The sequence below is a fragment of the Cuculus canorus genome, chromosome 3 (assembly GCF_017976375.1).
Source record: "Cuculus canorus isolate bCucCan1 chromosome 3, bCucCan1.pri, whole genome shotgun sequence".
Classification (NCBI taxonomy): Eukaryota; Metazoa; Chordata; class Aves; order Cuculiformes; family Cuculidae; genus Cuculus; species Cuculus canorus.
The window spans coordinates 108,619,308-108,638,039 of record NC_071403.1 but is presented as its reverse complement, the minus strand read 5'-3'; the positions used below and the strand labels follow the sequence as shown (position 1 = coordinate 108,638,039).

General features: G+C 40.2%; 1 long non-coding RNA gene across 5 annotated transcripts in view; it reads right to left on the bottom strand.

Moving 5' to 3' along the window:
- The window catches only part of LOC128851893 (uncharacterized), a 32,210-nt gene extending 20,897 nt beyond the window's left edge, over positions 1-11,313 (bottom strand). For all 5 annotated transcript variants that reach the window (XR_008449422.1, XR_008449424.1, XR_008449425.1 and 2 more), the window contains exons 1-2: positions 11,203-11,313; positions 3,665-3,720 (exon numbers count right to left, since the gene is read on the bottom strand). This is a non-coding gene — a long non-coding RNA (uncharacterized LOC128851893). The remainder of the gene's footprint in view (positions 1-3,664; positions 3,721-11,202) is intronic.
- Between the last annotated feature and the right edge of the window lie 7,419 nt (positions 11,314-18,732).

Below are 18,732 nucleotides of genomic sequence, written 5' to 3'. Positions count from 1 at the left end.
GTCCTTGACTCTAAGTGGTTCCAGTCCAGCAGTTACTGAGCGTATCACAACATACATTGAACTAGTCCCACCACATTCCATTTCAGTGAAACAAGAGCATCGCTGACTAATTTTGTGACAATTTAGCTCCTGATTTATCAGAGTGTTTAGGTACATGTTCACCTTCAAGGAAGAAGGATACCACTCATGTATATATTCAAGAGGTTTACTTAGTTTGAAGTTTATCTACTCCAAAGCCCCAAAGCCTAAAGCCTGTGCACTGCAGCTCCCAGCATCTTAATGCTGCCCAAGGAAGACTCAAAGTTGAGACATCGCCAAGATTGAAGTCCAACCTCCCATTAGGTAGTGAGGTGCAGGTCTTCTCTATTTCTCCCTTTCTCTCTCAGGGGCCTTTAGAGAAGTCAAACACCTTTAAGGAGCTGGGATCTTCTCAAAACACTTCCCATCTCATAGAGGGTTGCAGACAGTAGAGATAACACTTTCCTTCAGTCCCCACCCCCCTTCTTTTGCCCTTCTGCACAAACTTCTCTGCACTCCACCATGCAGTTCTGTCATCCCTGTGCAGCCATTGCAGAGGGATAGAAGAAGAAAGTCTGTCTGCAGGGCTGAAAAGGGAAATCGAGGCAGATGGAGAAACCAAAATTACCTCTTTCTGTAGACCTCCTTCAAGGACAGATGCAAGAGATAGTCTTGCCCATAGCTTTTGTCAATCATAATATACTACATTTAAAATGCTATTAATTGACCTTCGTGTTATGAGTAAATTCCTTTAAATTCCTGAGAAAATATTGCTATGTAAAGATAAGTTGTCTGAGACTTCACCCACTGATTTGGTGAGTTAGGATTGCTAGAAATATCCACCTGTGTGTCAGAGCCAGTGACTCCTGCTAGAAAAAGTGACGCCACTGCAGTCTGTTACCTCACACACGGGTCTGCGTGTCACTCAGGACAGTGTCCAGCCTAAGCCCTGCCCTACCCGCGCTGGGCTTAAAGTTAAATACTAATTCACTGAAAAGAAGGACATGGAATGTTCTGGGTACCAGTGAGGCACGCACACATAAGTAAAACAGATCCTGGTGAACTTCAGGGCCCCTGAGATGCAACAGATCACCCATTTGAAAAGACTTTTCTATCGTGACAAAGCACAGTTAAATAATATTTAAATAAAAATTTCAAAGTATGTTTTAGCTCTTTAGTTGGATTTCTCATCAAGACATGAAATACCAAGAACCATTGCTAGCAGACCAAAACAAAATACACATTGTTGCATTTGTGTGTCTATTTTATACATTAGAATTTGGCTTTTTCTTAGACATGACTTAAAACCACAAGAAAAGGATCAATTCCTTCTGCGCCTGTGTATTGTGTATACATGGACACATCTACAGACAAAGACAGCAGTCATAACACATGTTTTATCATTCAGAAAATTCCTGCTATGGGAAAATAATGCTGAAAGTGGCTTTTTACAGCTCATTAATTAGAACTCAAATAGTCACTAGTTATGAACACAGCTCTCAAGACATTAGTGTTTCTGCCTATTTCTTACCTGATTTACATTCCATGCCAGCTAAAATTCAAGGAGGCATTTAGCTATACATCTCCTACTGGCATGAGCTGATTGCAGACATGTAGTCACACACAGTCCTGCAAGCATCACTCTTGTTAAGCTTAAGACCCATTTTTTTTCATAAGGCAGCACTGACAATTAAGTTCAAACTAAAGAGTCCAGTAATTGTAGTTATAATGTAATGCGAAACAAGGGGCAGGGTGTAGGGTGTGGAAAGCCTAGTTAAAAAATGCTTTGGAATTTTACACTAAATATTTTTTTAACTTATTTTTTTCCCCTGTTTGCTGCTTGCCAGATGTTAACAGGATTGTTGGTGCATTTGCACAGCTGATGGAGATCTTTGAGGGCAAAGTTTACAAGAAACTTATAGAACGCATCTCTTATTCTCAAATACAATTTATTATTTTTAACTACCCCAAGTGAAAGCAATAAAATTCCCTGCTCAGCACTTGAGGAATGAGTATCTGACAAGGAATGCAGCAGAATTGCCCCCAAATAACTTTGTCCTGACCCACCAAACACAGGGATGAAACAAATGAGATGATGGTTCTTCACATCCCCCCTCCTTTTCTGAGAAGTCAGCATTCTGAAAATCCACTGAAAATAAACCAGTGTCAGTAAGTGACAATTCTGGAATTCTCCCTGGGAGTTAAATCCCAGCTGAGACACTAAATCACTTCATGAGAATGTGTCCTATTGTGAAACATTTATATCATTGCACTGTCCTTGGGTGCATTCTTTTTCTAATAAAATAGACATTTTATTTCCACTTGGGCACATAATAAAATTGCCACCAAATAATACTTCATCAGGCAGTTCTGTAATAATCAGAGACATGCCGGATACATTATTCTTAATGTTAGTCCTAATCCTCCAGGCAAATACTAACAGATAGTAGCAATTTATGTAGTCATTGAAGCATAAAAAAGAACTTTTAAAAATATCTAATGCTTAAAAAGCAAACAAACAAACACATAAACACACACAATAGTTTGCTTGTCAGAGCACAAACAGCTTCCCCACAAAACATCTGAGAAAGAACAAAATGGCAAAAGTTTGGACAAATTCAGTTTAGGAATTTTGTTTGAACTAGGAAACCCTTGTGCTTTCCTGTTTTATACCTGGCATGAATGCTGCTGCATTAAAGGAGCAACAAAGGAGGCAGTAATATGCACAAGAGAAGAAGGTTTAACAAACTGAAAAACCACTGCCTGTTTCCCTGCTACGGGACAGTGGATACCATAGCTATAAGTACATGTGTTAGACCAAAACTAGAAAAAAGTGATTGCAGAGACAAGCGCCAGATGCATAAGTGACATTGCAGAAACACAGACAAAGCCAAGGTGCCCCATTTCCACTACAAAAATAACAGCACTACGCTATGTACGATAACTTACGTTGTAGGAGTCAAAATGCTCCGACTTCAATCCATGTGGCTATGATTCAAACTTAACTTGTCACCTGAACTTCTAAATTCCACTGAAAATGGAACAACACATTGTCTTGGAATCATTGAACAGTTTTAATGTGTCCTTTTCCTTTTTAGTTAAGTAGTCGAAAACAAAAAAGGAGATTGATCCACACTTGAAACAAGACTATGATTTCCCCATTTTTTACTACGTTCTCCCTCTCCCTCACTTTCAGATGCTGAATTTGCACAATTTGATCTTTTGGTTTTGGAAATTAGGAGTTTTCATGCTTGAAATGCTCCCCATTTTCAGATCCCGGACAGCAAGATACTCCGGTTAACATGTCCTGAGAGCCTGCTGCTGAGGTCCAGGTAGTGACTCAGAGCTGCCCCAGAGCTTGGGCCGGCACGCTGGGAGAGCCATGACTCGATCTGCATGTTCAGAACCACATGTCCAATGGCATTCTCCAGCCATCCTGGCTCCCAGAGAGGCTTTTACCCATGAACATGGAGGAACAAGGATAGCAAGTTATCAGATGTCCATGCAGGGGACATTTTTGTTCCTAATTGATAAATGCCATGCCCGTTCTGGGAACACCTGGCCAAGGAGGTCAGACACGAGTTCAGTCTTTTTTCTCAGGCTGAGGAAAGCCAAGTCATGTACGGTAACACCAGGAAGAGCTTACCTCTATCTCAGTGGTCAGGGCATTCATTTGGGAGGAAAGGTTTCTGGTCTTGGTATCTGCAACAGAGATCATTTGTAACTTCCTTTTAATAAACAACTGACCTATGCATATATCAATATTTAATTGAGCTTTGGGCTAGCATTTGCTGAAGGTGGGCAACCTCAGCTTATTGTGATAAGGAGTACATGGTGCTAATGAACACTATTAAATTTTAAGGGACGCGTATCCATGTTTGTGCAGGTCTGATCCAACTGGCTGCGTGTTAGATATGTTCTCATCTTGCTGATTGTACTGGGTCCCTTCTGAAGGCTGCAGGAACACGCCAAGCATAGCCAGAAAAGTAAGTGTTCCTGAGGCTCCAACTGGAGGTGCAGAATAGAAACCCAAGCACCTCAGGCAGGGAGGGACTTGATGACTGTAGGACTGGGAGGCAACAAAGTGAGGGCTTTTTGGCTTTGTACTTTGGTATTTCCAGCTTGAGCACCTATGCCCTTTGTGAGGCTGAACCTGAAGCTTCAAGTTCACAGTAATATTTTACATGTGTAACCAGAAAGGAATGCTTTTCCTTCAAACCTGACCACCTATCTTTTTATTTTTACAAAAACTTTTATCTGAATTACACAGTAAACACGTTTTCCCAAATTGTTTTCAAGGAGCAAACAATACGAAACGCTATATCTATGAAAAAATTCAAATGAACATAGCAATTGTTTTGTAAAGATTAACTGCTTTTTATTAGAATGTTTAAGACAAACGGAAAGGAATATGTGTGCTTGGAGCTTGATGGAAGGATAAGGCGAGGAAAAATGATGTATATAATTTGAATATTCTGTCTTTTTGAAAACTGCCAGTTCTCCTGCTATTTATAATACGATTCAGCTCATGAATTAAACTAGCCTGAACATGGAAGACATCAGTATTCAGTGAAATCTCTTTATTTGTCAACAGTCATGTATAGAGAAGCTTAGCAACGTCTCTACGAGTTTTTGGTGGAAATTTGTGAGACTATGCTTTTAGGGGACAGAATCTGCTTTTTGAACTGATCTGAAAAGTACTTCATATTCCTGCTTATAGTACAAACAATATGAACTAAAGGTAAAGTACTAGACCCATATCAGTTGCAGGATTCATAGAGAAAATATTAAGTATTTGTCTGTGCCCAAAACCTTTAAGTGCAATATTTGAAGATCACTGGCTTCCTCTGGTATAGTTATCCTAAAGTTTCAAAATCAGAGTGTCACTACAACAATTTCTTAAATAGTTTTGTATCTCTTTCTGCTTTCTAGATGGAAAATTTCCATCAAAACATGTTTTTCACTTAAGCCTTCATATTTATGCTGATTCTGTATGCTGCAGAGGAGACAAGAAATATCAAATGTTTTTTTCAAAAATGTATTGCGAGACATAGAAGAGACAGAATCAAGTCAGTTACCTTCATGACCTCAGCAAAAATGACAGATTGTGCCTGTGGTGACAGAAATGACCATGTCAATGTTTGATCTCTGTCAGGTAACATACTCTCCAGTTTCAAAAGACCAGATAACAAACAGTTGAACCAGTAGTTTACCTTGTTGTAACCAGTTGTACCAGTTTTTTACCTCTTAGATGTAGCTCTGCCATCTTATGTTTCAGTGTGGTGGCTGTGTTAAAATTCCCGTCTCTCATAGGCTGCTACCACTAGAGGAGAGGCACATGGGAAATCAGTAAATGTTTCTAAAACTGCCTGGTCGTTCACCTCTGTTGCTGGCAACTCAACCTGTTTCCCATTTCTGTGCTTGATGAGATACTCTAATCTTGGGAAAAACCTTCACACACGTTTCAGTGTTATTCTCATTTTGCTGAGCAGACATCCGTGCCTCAGTGCGGGTACTGATGTTCACATTATAAAAACAGATGCTTTAATGCTGTGCATAATGACATAACAAGATCCCATGGCTAGAAGATAAAGTTCAAGTGGTAAAGCACACAAATTTCTACTGCGAGGAAATTAAGCAGTTAAACAGTTTATGAAAGGATGCAATAAATTCTCCATGACTTCAAGTCTGTGTCAATATTGATTTTTTTCCACACCTGGCTCAAATGTTCTGGGCACAAACTGAGAACTGCAGGGTGAAATTCCATGGTTTGTCCTATAACGAAAGCTGAAAGAGATTACTATTAATAGCCCCTCCTGGCTTTAAAACCTATCAGTTCTCTGACCTCTGATCAAAATGCCACTAAGACATTTGGAAGAATTCTCTAATCTCTTGTTTTCAGATTTTCTAAATTCTATAGTTTTGGAAACCTGCACCTAGTCTTTGCTCCACTTTTTATTTTCCTGGTGTTTTTGAGGGGGAAAAAAAATAAATCAAAAACCAAAACTTTTCCCAAAAGATCTGCCTAAACTACTAAATATTTTTTCCTACTTCGGATGCAACCTGGTTTTGTGTATGTATTATAGGACAGTATGAAGAATTTTTTTAATTGCTAATATTGATTTTATCCTGAAAAACTAATCAAGTAGCTTTTTTCCAAAGATAATCAGGGGTCTTATTTCAGCAATCAACAGATACTACTTCAAGTAGAGCACGTGCTGAACATCTCTGCAGACACCACTTACTGTGTTAAAGATTTACTCAATGTTAGAAGAATCCTAAAGCTAAATGACAAAATCCACATTTAGTTACTTTTACAAATAGTGAATACAAATCAGCTTCCCTAACATGGCTGACTGACATTAGACTCATTCTATTATATAATGTTGAACGCAGATAAGCCATCCGGACTCACTTCCCCTTTGATTTCCAATCTAAATAAGTTAATGCATATTCTTTTTTCATACCACCTGTCTTTCATATGGTGGAGAGCAGAAGATAGACATCTGTCCTATACAGAATCTGCAGACAATTGACTTTCCAGTGAACCCCTATAATGCATAATTCATTTTGCAAATGAGACCCTGCCAAATCTGGAGAGTTTGTGTGCAAAAATATCCTGACGTGATTCAATATTTTATTCAACAAACTGATACCGTTACCATTCTTGGCCTAGTTTCCTAGAGATATTGAAATTGTGTAATCATGATCTGTGTCTTCCCTCAATAATTTCTAAGCAGATGGCCAATTACAGTCATGTTTTAAGAGGAACAGGAGTATGAAATATCTTAAATTCCTACAAGGCTGTTAAACTTAACCGAGGAGAAGCTTCTATTATTGTCCCTTCGAAAAATAACAACAGTATTAGACATCAGCTAATGCAACACATTGTGGGTATCCCAACTCTGGGAACAGGTTTGGTTGGCATTTGCATCGTAGATCAGATAAGATCTTCCCACAAGACAGAAAGCTATGTATTAGACCTCAGTGACTTTGCTGCTCACAAAATTGTTTTCTATACAGTGACTAATAGATTTCTTACATTTTCTTTTAAGACAGAAGTGTTCATGTAGTCCCAATCTGCCACACACCAAGCCACTGCCTGTGGGTGTGATCCAGGCTGCAAGGCTATTTCCATATATATTTCCATGCATAAGTGGTTCTACCTCCCAAGAACCACTGCTGCAGTTCTCTGTTCCCTACTGACAAAGAAGAAGAGCTGGAGTCCTTCTACTTAGCCAGAAGCCATCATCTCCATCCCATGTCTTGCGAGCAGGTCCCACAACTAGTCTCCAGTCCTCCCTCCTAAGAAGGGCTGGACTGCTAATTATGCAAGCCATAAAATCTCATGCAGTAATTTCATCACAATATTATTTGTGTTAGTTCATTATACTGTTATGGCTTCAGTTTGCTGCTGGAATTCTGTGTCTGCCTTCTTTTTTGTAAGTGAAGTTCTCATCTGCAAGCTGAGCAATATAATACTATGCTGTATCTATAAGGAGGTAAAAGCCTCTAAAAAACCACAGAACTGAAAAATGACCCAGGCTCTTTTTCCTAGAATTGATAAATACTAGATAGACTGCAAGAAAAATTGAAAATAAACTTTAAAATAAGGCTGTAATAGCTAACCAATTTGGACAGTCCTATGGAAACTTAGAAAATCAAGTTCAAGCCACAGAGATTTAAAATACAAAGGCAGAAAGATTGGATTCTTAGACTCCCTAAACACATAGGAAAAAAAATATTTGTTTTGACTGAAATATCTCCCAATATATTTTTCTTAAAAAATAATATTTATTTACATAATTCAAATTTGTATGTATAAAGAATAATGTAGTCTTTGGACCCTGACATCATCCATCCCATCTTTCTGATGAAAACCAATTGTCCTATATGCCTTAAATATTTTGTCACTGGAAGTTCGACTAGAAAAACAAACGTCTATTTTATTTTATTGTTCTGTTTCTGAAAGAATTCTGCTTTTCATTAAAACCGAAACCAGCTATGAAAGCTGCTTTTAAAGGCTGTGTATGGTAGCACAGTCTGACACTTCAGCAATGAAGCCCACAGCAAGAGTAAATTATGGCATATTTACATCATCAATCACTAGACATTTGCAAGAAATTGCTATAGAATTAAAGTCACTGATAGCCTTTACAGCATGGACAGTCAAAGCATTACAAAATCAACCATTCAATCACTTTCCCAACGATTTTAATTGGTTAAGTTGACATAGGAGTGGCTATGTCTGGCATCGTGAAGCACCATGTATAGCCAAGCCACAGCTTTGGTGGTTCTGAGCAGGACTGGGGCTTATTGCTAAGAACATTTAATATTCTATAGTAAATAAACATTTCATGATTCAGATGTAAAGTTGTTTGGGTTTTTTTGTTTGGGGTTTTTTTTCCCCCAAACATATAAAGAACCTGGTCCTATGACAAACCAGTTTGTTACTTAAGGATATTTATCATTAACTCAATTAGAGTTAGGACACAACAAATCATACAAGGTGCATTAGCTGAGCCTATGCCTATGCTGGGTAAAAGTGTGCTTCTACTGTATCTCCAGCTTTCCCTTTCACGCTCTGTCTGAACTAAACTCCTTGCTTTACACAGTATTCCTTTCTTTTACTGTCTCTTTTTAGGGAGACAATCCTGACAAGATAGCACAGATCTTTTGAAATGCTGAGTATCAATAGTACTGAATCATTTCCTCAAGTGCTTTTATCTTATTTTCAGAAAGCATGACCTATCAAAAGTAGCATTAGTCAGGGTTGAGAAGTCCAACATTTTCTTCGTCTGCTGTCTGAAAATTCTCTTTAAAATTTTCATGCTTATTCTCATCTGAAAGGTAGGTCTTATTGAAAAATTTGAAAGTAAATATATGCAGCTCTTCCATAAGTTATGTAAGGTTGGAAAAAAAATACACTTTTCCTACTGTACGAAGAAAAAAAAAAAATTGCCTTTCTCTGCACAGCTAGGAATGCCTGCTCCATTATATTTGGCATGTATGTTATTCTTATTCTGCATCATATATATGATGATTGTGCTGGGTGATAAAAACTCCCACCACCAGTAACAGAAAAAGATAACTTCTGATTGTACTCACTCTCCCCAAACCCACATCAAAGTGTAATGGAACTCTCTGCTTTTCAGATTAAATTTTTAGTGTCCTCTACTCTCTGGGTCAGTTTTCACTGGTTTTAATACAAGCAGGCAATCAGGCAAACTTGCTCATTTCAGTTATTTCTTGTCCTACTGGGTGCTAAGAGCCTCCTATGAAATGCTTGGTGACTTTAACTTCTGTTGACCTCCAGGCAACTGAGCCCCTGCATTTATAGCTTCAGACGTGGTCACAAAATAACTGTGAGGTGCTTTTAGAGTAGTTTTGAGGACTGCTTGTTCCCTTCTTCTGCCAAGGACATCAGTGAAATAAAGCACTGACTTTCCGTTAAATAAAAAAAAAAAAAAAATCACCAGAAAAATGCGGGGCTCAAGCCTTATATTAGAGCAGGGATGTGCCACAAAGTCTGTCTGAACTTCTGGGGCACTGTTGCTGTTATTTGAGAGTGAAATAGGAATAACCAACCTAGAAGTTATTATCTCTCTAAAATGCTGCAACCTCTCCCAGCACAGCAAGGGAAGTGGGCCATAGCCACGCAGCACGGAACACCATAGGTCTGACTGTGCAGAATCTGCATCTGCCTTAAAAATAAATAAATAAATAAAGGAGAGTGGGCATGAGAAGAGACAGAGATCGTACCTTCAGACCATATGTGCCTCTGTGCATGTGCAGACAGCAGCGCAGGGTACTTCAGCTGGAAAAGGCAAAGCAGAGCCAGGGAGAGGGTGTGGTGGGGACCAGGCATGCTCAATACCTCTTTTATTTCTACAGCTGTATAGGAAATTTTAGCTGTTGGCAGTCTGCCTTGGCAAAGCCACACCTTGTCACCCTTTCTGAGCAGAGAGGAAAGAAAGAAGGGGAGCTAAATAAAAGCCCTCTGTGGACCCAGCCACTAGTCCACCCAGAGCCAAGGGCGTACCGAAATGTGGTGTCTGAGCACCTGCTTTGCTTTGGCTATAGGCTAGAGATTTCTACTTTGCCCTTAAACTGAGGAGTAGTTGTTGGCCTAAGTGCTGGAATAGCAAAAGCTGGTAGGACTGTGAAACATATAGCAAGACTACACGCTTTCCCCTTCTCAGCATGGGAAAGAGCTCAGCCGAAGTACTCTGCCTCGTCTGGACTCTGCGCTTCACAGATGGAGCCAAATGGAGATAGCCCTGAGGAGAGCAATGGAAACTAACCTGCGGTCCAGAAAACCTGACGTAGAAGGGGAAGATTGAATGAAATTGAGTTGTTCAGAGAAAGGGATTGAGAGGAGACTTGATAAAGATCTTCAGTGTGTAAGGCTGCAAAAACAAAAGGAAAGGAAAGGAACAAACTGTTTTCCAGGTCTAATATAGACAGGACAAGAAGTAATGTGCTCGAGTTACAATACGAGAAACGTGGGGACAAGTCCTCTAACAAAGGAAAAAAATTTCTGGATAGTTTGTCTGCAGAGGTCATTATGGGTGGTGTTCAAGAACAGACCAGAAAAATTTCTATGACAGGTGATGTTGGTTCAACTGATCATTCCCTGGGACAGGGACTGGGCTTCATAGCCTTCCTGAGATTGTAGCTTCAGAAAACTCTAAGTGAGGTAAACTGTGTGTCATAGTCACACTACATATCCCTAGACAGCACATATGAATGAAGTACTATACTGACATGCAAAAAGAATTCCTTGGCACTTCAGAGGAGGATCTTGGGTACTCATATCTGGCCCTACTGTGTATTTATTTCAAGCCATGCCTACTGAAACTCACACCCCTTTGCTATTTCCAAATAATTTCTTCTTATGTGGGAGCTGAATCAGTGAAGACAGTCTTCTAACCACTGATAGGGCCTCACTTGGCCTCCTTTCATATGATGGAAGAAAGGGTCTGAGAAAAGAAGTCGTATCCTCACACCAGTTGTTAGATATCACAGGGGTCTTTTAAGTCAACAGACTTCTCTTATATCTGCTTCCAAATTCGGATTAACAAGGAACAGGAGCATCTCTACAGTAAGCAGAGCCCTGGGGTGGGAAAGAGCCTGGTTCTCAGATAAGTTTAAGAACAGGGCTCAAGAAACAGACCCACATACCTCCTGTGTGTGCACAGGGGCCAAGAGCCTTCTGCCCACCTCAGCTCAGGTGGATCCTCTCCTCCAACCAGCTCAAAGACAGCAGGAATCCTTCCAGGAAGGGTCACATCCTTTTCTTCCTGCTGGCCAGACAATGTCCTTGCCCTCATTCAGCTCTGCAGGAAACACATTCTGGTGAGCGCTGCAGTTTCAGGAATGCAGGCATGTTAATTATTAGAGCTTCAAAAGATTCAAGTTCCAGTGGGCTGGATTCCAGAGCTCTGAATGAAATGAAAACCTCATCTTGATCTCCCTTGGCCCACAGTCCGGGTTGTTAGTGAAAAAAGAAAAAAAATATGGAGGCAAAAAAATAATAAGGAGGCAGGCATGCCTCCTCTCTAGCCCAGGCAGAGATCCAAGCTTCGCCTTGCTAGCTCACCGGTGCAAGTTGTCTGAATGTCAGAAGGCGCAAATCTACAGCTCTTTGTTTTGTGAACCACAGAGGTTAAATCATTGCTATTTCTAAAGGTTAAAATCTCTACTATTCACTGCTAGCAGGTGACATGTCTCCTCTCACGATAGCTGCAGCATGTTTCTGAGTGGACTTGGCACAACTTAAAACTCAGCTCCTAATTCTAGTTCCGTTTCTTACTTGACGGATGGTCTGGGTCAAGCCACTTCAATCTTCTGTGCCTCAGTTTCCCCTCAGGTGAAACTGAGCTAATGATACCTCTAAAAAGCCTCTGGGAATGCATGACTGAAAAGTTCTGGATACTGTTATTAGCTTATTTCCCCAGCAGTTCTTAAAATTGCATGGGACCCTCTCACAGAAATATAGACCATTTAAAAGAGGTTGGGAAATTTGCTGTAGTTCAGACTCTAAGCAGAAGAAATAAGGTCCAAACCTAAGAAACTGTCTAATGGGAATCCAGAGTTTCTCGTTTAATTACAATATAGACAGCTAAATCAACCTCCAATTCTTACCTGGTGACGACTGATTCACAAGAGTTCCCCAGCGCCCAAACAAGGCAGGGTTTGCTGTGAGTGAGCAAAAGAAAAGTTAAAGGGAGGTCTGTCTGGAATCTATGAAAAACACGGATATTATGCTTTCAACACATTCCAAAAACAACAAGAATGAAAAATTGCATTTCAATATAGCCAAGAGTTCAACTACTATAAAAGCACCATTAAAATATACATTTGTATTGCATCACTGAGGCAGAGCATCAAAGGCTACATACAAGTGTTTTACTTGACTGACTTTAATATAGGCATTGCTATACCCTGGCTGTGCTAGGACTAGCTCTTCATCACTTTGCCTCTACTATCCAAATATATACATGAAGTGCTAGAAGTTGTTTCAGTGGACTGCACCGAAGAAGAGAATTCTTATGAAAATAGTAATGGATAGTTGTGGAAAATGAAGAAACAAACCATTAAATCTGCCTTCTCTTATGGCAAAACATTTGAAACAGGTTTGCCAGCAGACAAAAGATCTCTGATGTTCACTGTAGTACTGCAACCTGAAATGCCTGTTATTTTCAGCAGAATTTCCTACAAAACTGGAGTCTGTGTGATCATTCTTTTTGGGTTCACCTGTGTATTCATTTCAACAATTTCTTAATGACATTTCCAGCCAGCTTCTAACACTGATAGAATCACGAAAGATTCCTTAATTCCTCCTTTTTTTTCTGGAAAGTAGACAGATGGGTAGAGATGCTATCAGAGTCCTGGCTCTGAGAAAACTTGCGGTTGTGAGTTCCAGATATGAGAGAAGCCTCATGGGAGAAAGCCCTTATATAAACACCCCAGCGATGGGAAAAGCTTTGCCTGGGGCTCACATCCTCTTAGATAGTGAAAGTCAATCACCCATGAGACAAAAAACCATAGGAAACCAGGCTTCATTAGTTCTGCTGCCACAAAATTACTTGTTTAACAAAATGGCTATTACAGGATGTTTGAAGAAAAGCATTGTACTGTAGGCATGTGCAAGTCTGGATTTTCGGGTTGTTTTGGCTTTTTTTTTTTTCCTTTTTCACCAAGTGTTTCTCTTTATTGAACTATAAATTGTGTACCTAACTGACCAAGAAATACAGTCGCACTACCATAAACAGGGAGACAAATAAAATAGCAACCTATGAAGCATACAACGTGAGAGCTGAGTGAATGTTTGCACAAACCGTGACACAAGTCTATCGAGAACCACAAAGAATGAAAAATTTAAACTACTTACCTACTTCACCAACAAGCGATGCCTGATTTTTAACAAGTAGATCTTTAACAGAACATGGAGGAAAAAAAATAAGCCAAAATCAAGCGATTCAGAATTTTCTTTTCAGCAGTCTATGGTGTCCTAAATTTTCAGCAGTGGTTTTGCACGCCAAAACACCTGAAATGAGAATTATTATCAAAGAGTGAATTTTGAAAATATAGCATAAAGGACTAAGTCTATTTTGACAACTCATACTTGGTCAACTCAAAAATGAAGCGTACACAATGTTTAGTTATTTTTAATCATGGGTTGTGTGTAGATTTTTTTTGCTTCTTGGAGTTCTCTCTCTCCCTTTGGGAGAGGAAAAAAAATATAGTCAAAGCCCATCTGTATTCTTGTCAGTAGGCATCCTTCAAACACTAAAGCTAGTTACAAAACTGTAATAAACTGCCTATCAAATTCTGGATTTCACACATACACACAAAATACCCTCAACACCCTGGAAGACTTTTGCTATTGTGATTCCAACAGCATTCAGAAAAACAGACATTGGTCAGGGTCAAGGAATTGAATCTTTTGGATTCCCCAGTATCATTAGGCTAAAATAGTAAGGCTCAGCAGCTTTCTTCCCTGGTGGTCTGTTAGCGTGGATTCATACTGGTTTACATTTTTCAGGTCTGAAGCAGGCTGCAGACTTTACACAAAACAAAAACCCAAGTTCACCTCAGACCAAGTGGCCTACAGCCGTAAGCCTCACGGGGCTCTGACTCAAAAGCCTCAGAAAACAGGGAGGGCGAAGGTGGCCACAGTCCCATACACGAAACAACCACATTGGCACAGCCAGAGATCCATCCACTGCTGTAGAGAGCAATTACTTGAAGGATTTTTTGATTCTCTCATGCCTCTAAGGACTGCACTTACTCCTTTCTTACTTCTTCATTCCATCTTGGCAAAAAAAGTATAGTTTGTAAAGGGCTGCAGTCATGCAGATACGGATCAAAGCAAGTCCCTTAGTTTAGTCCCTTGTCAATATCGTTCCCAGTTAGTAGGATGACAGGAAAACACTTCTTAGCTGCAGGCAGATCAAAACTCCTGCAGAATATTATTTTCTTTACCCTTCTTAAGCCCCACTTAAATCAACTTTTTGCTTTTACTGTTTTCTTTAAAACCTCCTTTCTCCTCCCATCCCTTTCTTAAGTAAAGTCCCCGTAATCTTTCCCTTTGCACATTAAAAACTGATTCAGTTTGCTACCTCCTTCCTCCACTTTCTGTGACATTATTTCCAGCTTATTTCCCTGCCATGGGACCTACTTTATATGTCTTGCTACAACTTCTTCAGCTCTAATTTTGAGTTCCCTGCACCCAGGTTTTATGTGTCTGGCACAACAACAGAAGGCAGGAGGCAACTGAGCATCAGACTGGAGCTAAGAGAAACACTGCTGTTCGGAAGACAATGAACATCCTCTAAAGAAAGAAATACCTGCTTTTTTTTTTTTTTCCCAGCTTGGCTTGCCACAACTATTCTCTGCCTCACATAATGCTCTGTCCAGGAAGGAAGTTTCCATGTCTTGGGCAGAGTTTACTGGTATAACTTCAATTAAATGCTATTTGGCATTTAATGGATATGTTTAGATAGGGGATATTAGTCATTGTCTTTTGAATCTCGGACAATTACTGATTGTTTTTTGACAAGCACATACTTCTCATCAGTATTTACGGATCATTCATCTACCCATTTTGTAATTATTTGACACTAATTCTTTTCTGTTTCAGTACCTTTGGTGTACTTCACTGAGATGTTCCCTAATCAGTCTTTCTTTGTAACTCAGTTGAATTACTACTTCTGGTGGTATTTAAAAGTCACGTAGATGTGGCACTTGGGGAAATGGTTTAGTGGTAGACTGGGCAGGGTTAGGTTTATGGTTGGACTCTACGATTTAAGGGTCTTTTCCAATCTAAATGATTCTATGATTCTAAGTGGTTAATTAACACCAGAACCCTCCCCAGCTAAATTCTCTGGTACCTAAGCATCATTACTCAAAGTCCCTCTGCTATTTTTTAAACCTTGTTGATGCATACATTTAAGCTGATTTCCAAACTTGTATACTGCATATTCCATGGTACTCCACTGATTTAGTCATTATGTAAAAATAACACAGTCAAACGGGATAAGGTCTGTTAGTGACATAAACAAGGGCTATGACTGGAATGGAAATAGCTCTATGTAGGCACATGTTCATTGAGAAGAGAAATGATCTGTAAGAGTCAGGCATTCTGGGAAACATGAATTAAGAGGGTAAGTGCTCCAATGCAGATATCTGATCCTTCACATTCCAGGCTATCCTTGATCCTCTGATTCCTGCCCCCACCCCCGCCTTGTATCTCTGTAAATAACATTTCTGAATATGAACCACTCTGCATCTGGCACACAGAACTGCTTATGCCAAGCCGACTACACCCTTCCTCTGGGGCATAAGGTCACGAATCATGATAAACACAGCCGTATAGGAATTTCACACCTTATAAAGTGATTGTTTACAAGCAATAGCAGTGATTACTCCAAAAACATCTCAGAAAAAAAAAGGGGGGGGAAAAAAGTTAACTAGATATGCAGACACAGTAATTAGGCTGTAGCCACTACCAGTTATCTCTTTATCTAGTAGTCTAAGTCCTCCTTTACTCTTCTCCAGCTTTTTCTCTAAGGAAACTTCATCCCCTGCAATGCCAGGAGAAGATAAACATCATTTAAATACCCTGCCCCCAGCACAAATCCCCTAATTCAGTTCCTTTTCTTGCTCCCCAGGAGGAAATAAGCCAAGAGGGTGCCTTGTGGGGTATATTCATTTTGCTTACTAGCTTGAGACTAGTCAGACTTGGAGACTATCCAAACTATTCAGTCTTTTAGCCCTCCCTTATGCAACTGCTCCAAGCATAATCCCACTGGGAGCAGGCTGTCAGAAGACATTCAGCACTCGTGAGCCTGTGTGTTCTTTTGATGTGTGGCATGGATGACCAACCACACAGAAACAGCAGAGACACCATCTGGGAAGAAGTGAAGAGCAGCTTCCCCATCCTCCCTGTTCCGGCCAAGTAGAGATCATGGGCAGATGATGTGGTACACAAAGGCAGGACAGAGAAACAGCTGCTCAGTCACACTTCCAGCCTGAAGCTGAAACTTCTTAGCTGAGATGTAGGGATTCTGGTCTAACAAAATACCTGCTGCAGCATTCCAATGTTACAGTTTGTGTTTCTTTCCACTCCAGTTTAGTTGCAAGTACCACCATTGTTTCCTGTCTCCCCACACAGTTGTTCAACAGCAATGTGTGATCACAAATAACACATGAAAACTTGTAGCCCTGCAAGTATGTGTGTACCACACACTGAAGTGCAGCGATTCTCACTGTTGTTCAATCAACTATAAGATATTGGACAGGGTAGGTTCTACATGCCACAAAGAAATCCCTTTCCCTCACTCTTAGTCATTTGGCAACAAAGATTACTTACAGGCTCATTCTTTCTAAATTTAGAATATTCTCTTTAAAGCTGAAAACTCCACGTAGGGACTTTCCAGATCCTTCAGAGCTGTTGAAAACAGCAACAGCATGTGTCTTCCTCCACTCTCATCAGTGAGATATTTAGGAGTTCCTTTGGGCTCATCTTAAAAATACCCAGAGCACAAAAATAAGTCATGCAAGAAGGTTGGTTAAAATGAAATCTTCCAAATAGTGTTGAAAGTGTCCCACTGGATGCAGCTGAGAACAGGGGCACAGATTTATTTCCCAACACCTTTCATATAGCTCAGTCCATACTTATGCTGATTGCAAGGGAAGCCAGGGAAAGATTCCAGAGGGTCAAATACTGCAGATCTCTTCTTTTCTGTGTAGAGATGTGGACAGACGGACTGAAATGGTGGCAGCATGCCTAGCACAAAAAGGTCTTGCTCCATGACCAGGGATCCATGAAACAGGGTTACAGAAAACAACAGCTACAACTTCTTTTGCCATTCAGCTATAATTCTCTGCAAAGGTGGCGGCTATGGCCTGGCTGCAGCACTGGTGCTGTCATCCTTAGCTGGAATATGGCGCACCGGGGATTGCAGGCATGCATGAATTTCAGATTTCTATTTCTTCCTACAAAGTAAACCCTTTTACAGTTATATTTTTCTGAGGATATTCTGGGCATTAGTATTTATTCTCTGCAGCTGTGAGTGTCTTCTTTGACTTCATATAGAAGATACATTTGCTATATTCACCATCTGCTGTATCATAATATATAAAAATAACATTAAGGTGGAGATAGGAACTGCCTAAATGAAAGCAGAAGATTAACATCCTTGTTCTAGGGCAGAAGAAAGTCTTTCATTTTAGTGGTTGATGCTCACTAGCAAATTTGATTATTTTATGGTCTACATCTCTTTATCCTTTCCTGTTTAATTATTCTCTCTTATCAGTCATTTAGAGACCACTGACCTTCAAGACTGGCTTAATTCAGTCTTGTTCTCTTCTATGTTTTCTTCTCAAGACTGCTGTTATCTACTCGTTCTTCCATCTGCGGCTTATTTGTCCTGTCAAGGCAACAAGCTTCTCCTTGTCAGCTCCCCAAGGTCATCGCTGGGATATCTTCCATATGTGTAACTATATCCAAAACCAACGGATCTAAGGTTGCTTTCAAAGCCCTTTTCCTCTCACAAGGCTTTACCTCATATCTCTTCTACCCGCTCACAGAAACTCACATTAACTTGTACATAAACTGCACGTACTAAAAGCTGACGTTCTTATTCCTCTGCCCACCTGGCAGTCCTTGAGTTGTGGTTTTCCTTAATGAGGAACTGTACTCTTTAGCTATGTCTAGACTGATCAAACTAATAGTGTCTGAGCACAGGTCCACGACAGCCACCCAGCCTGCTGAATTCCAGCCTGCTGAATTGGTAGCGTGATCTCTGGCATGGTTTTGGCTTAGGACAGCTAACACTCTTCCTAGCATTATATGGGCACAGTTCAAATTTGGACATTAGAGTGGGTGGGAGACTGTTCCCAGTAAACAGTTGACAGGACCAGTGTTGTTTGAAATAGAAAATCACTTAGATGTATGGATGGGAGCTCTGCCATGTCAGCACGGAGCAGACAGATGTCCTACCAGAATTTACTGTAAATGTCAGTCCTCGCAATAGGGATTGCTTGAGACGTGCGTAGTGCCCACCCCTTTGGGGATCTCAGCCATGACAGAGATCTCAGCTTGCTCCTCAGTACCTAAACAGCAGCTATATTTTGCCATTTCTAAGATTTTTTGAGTGTATAAGAACATTCTTATCTCCTCCCCCATTACCTGAGTATCCCTTT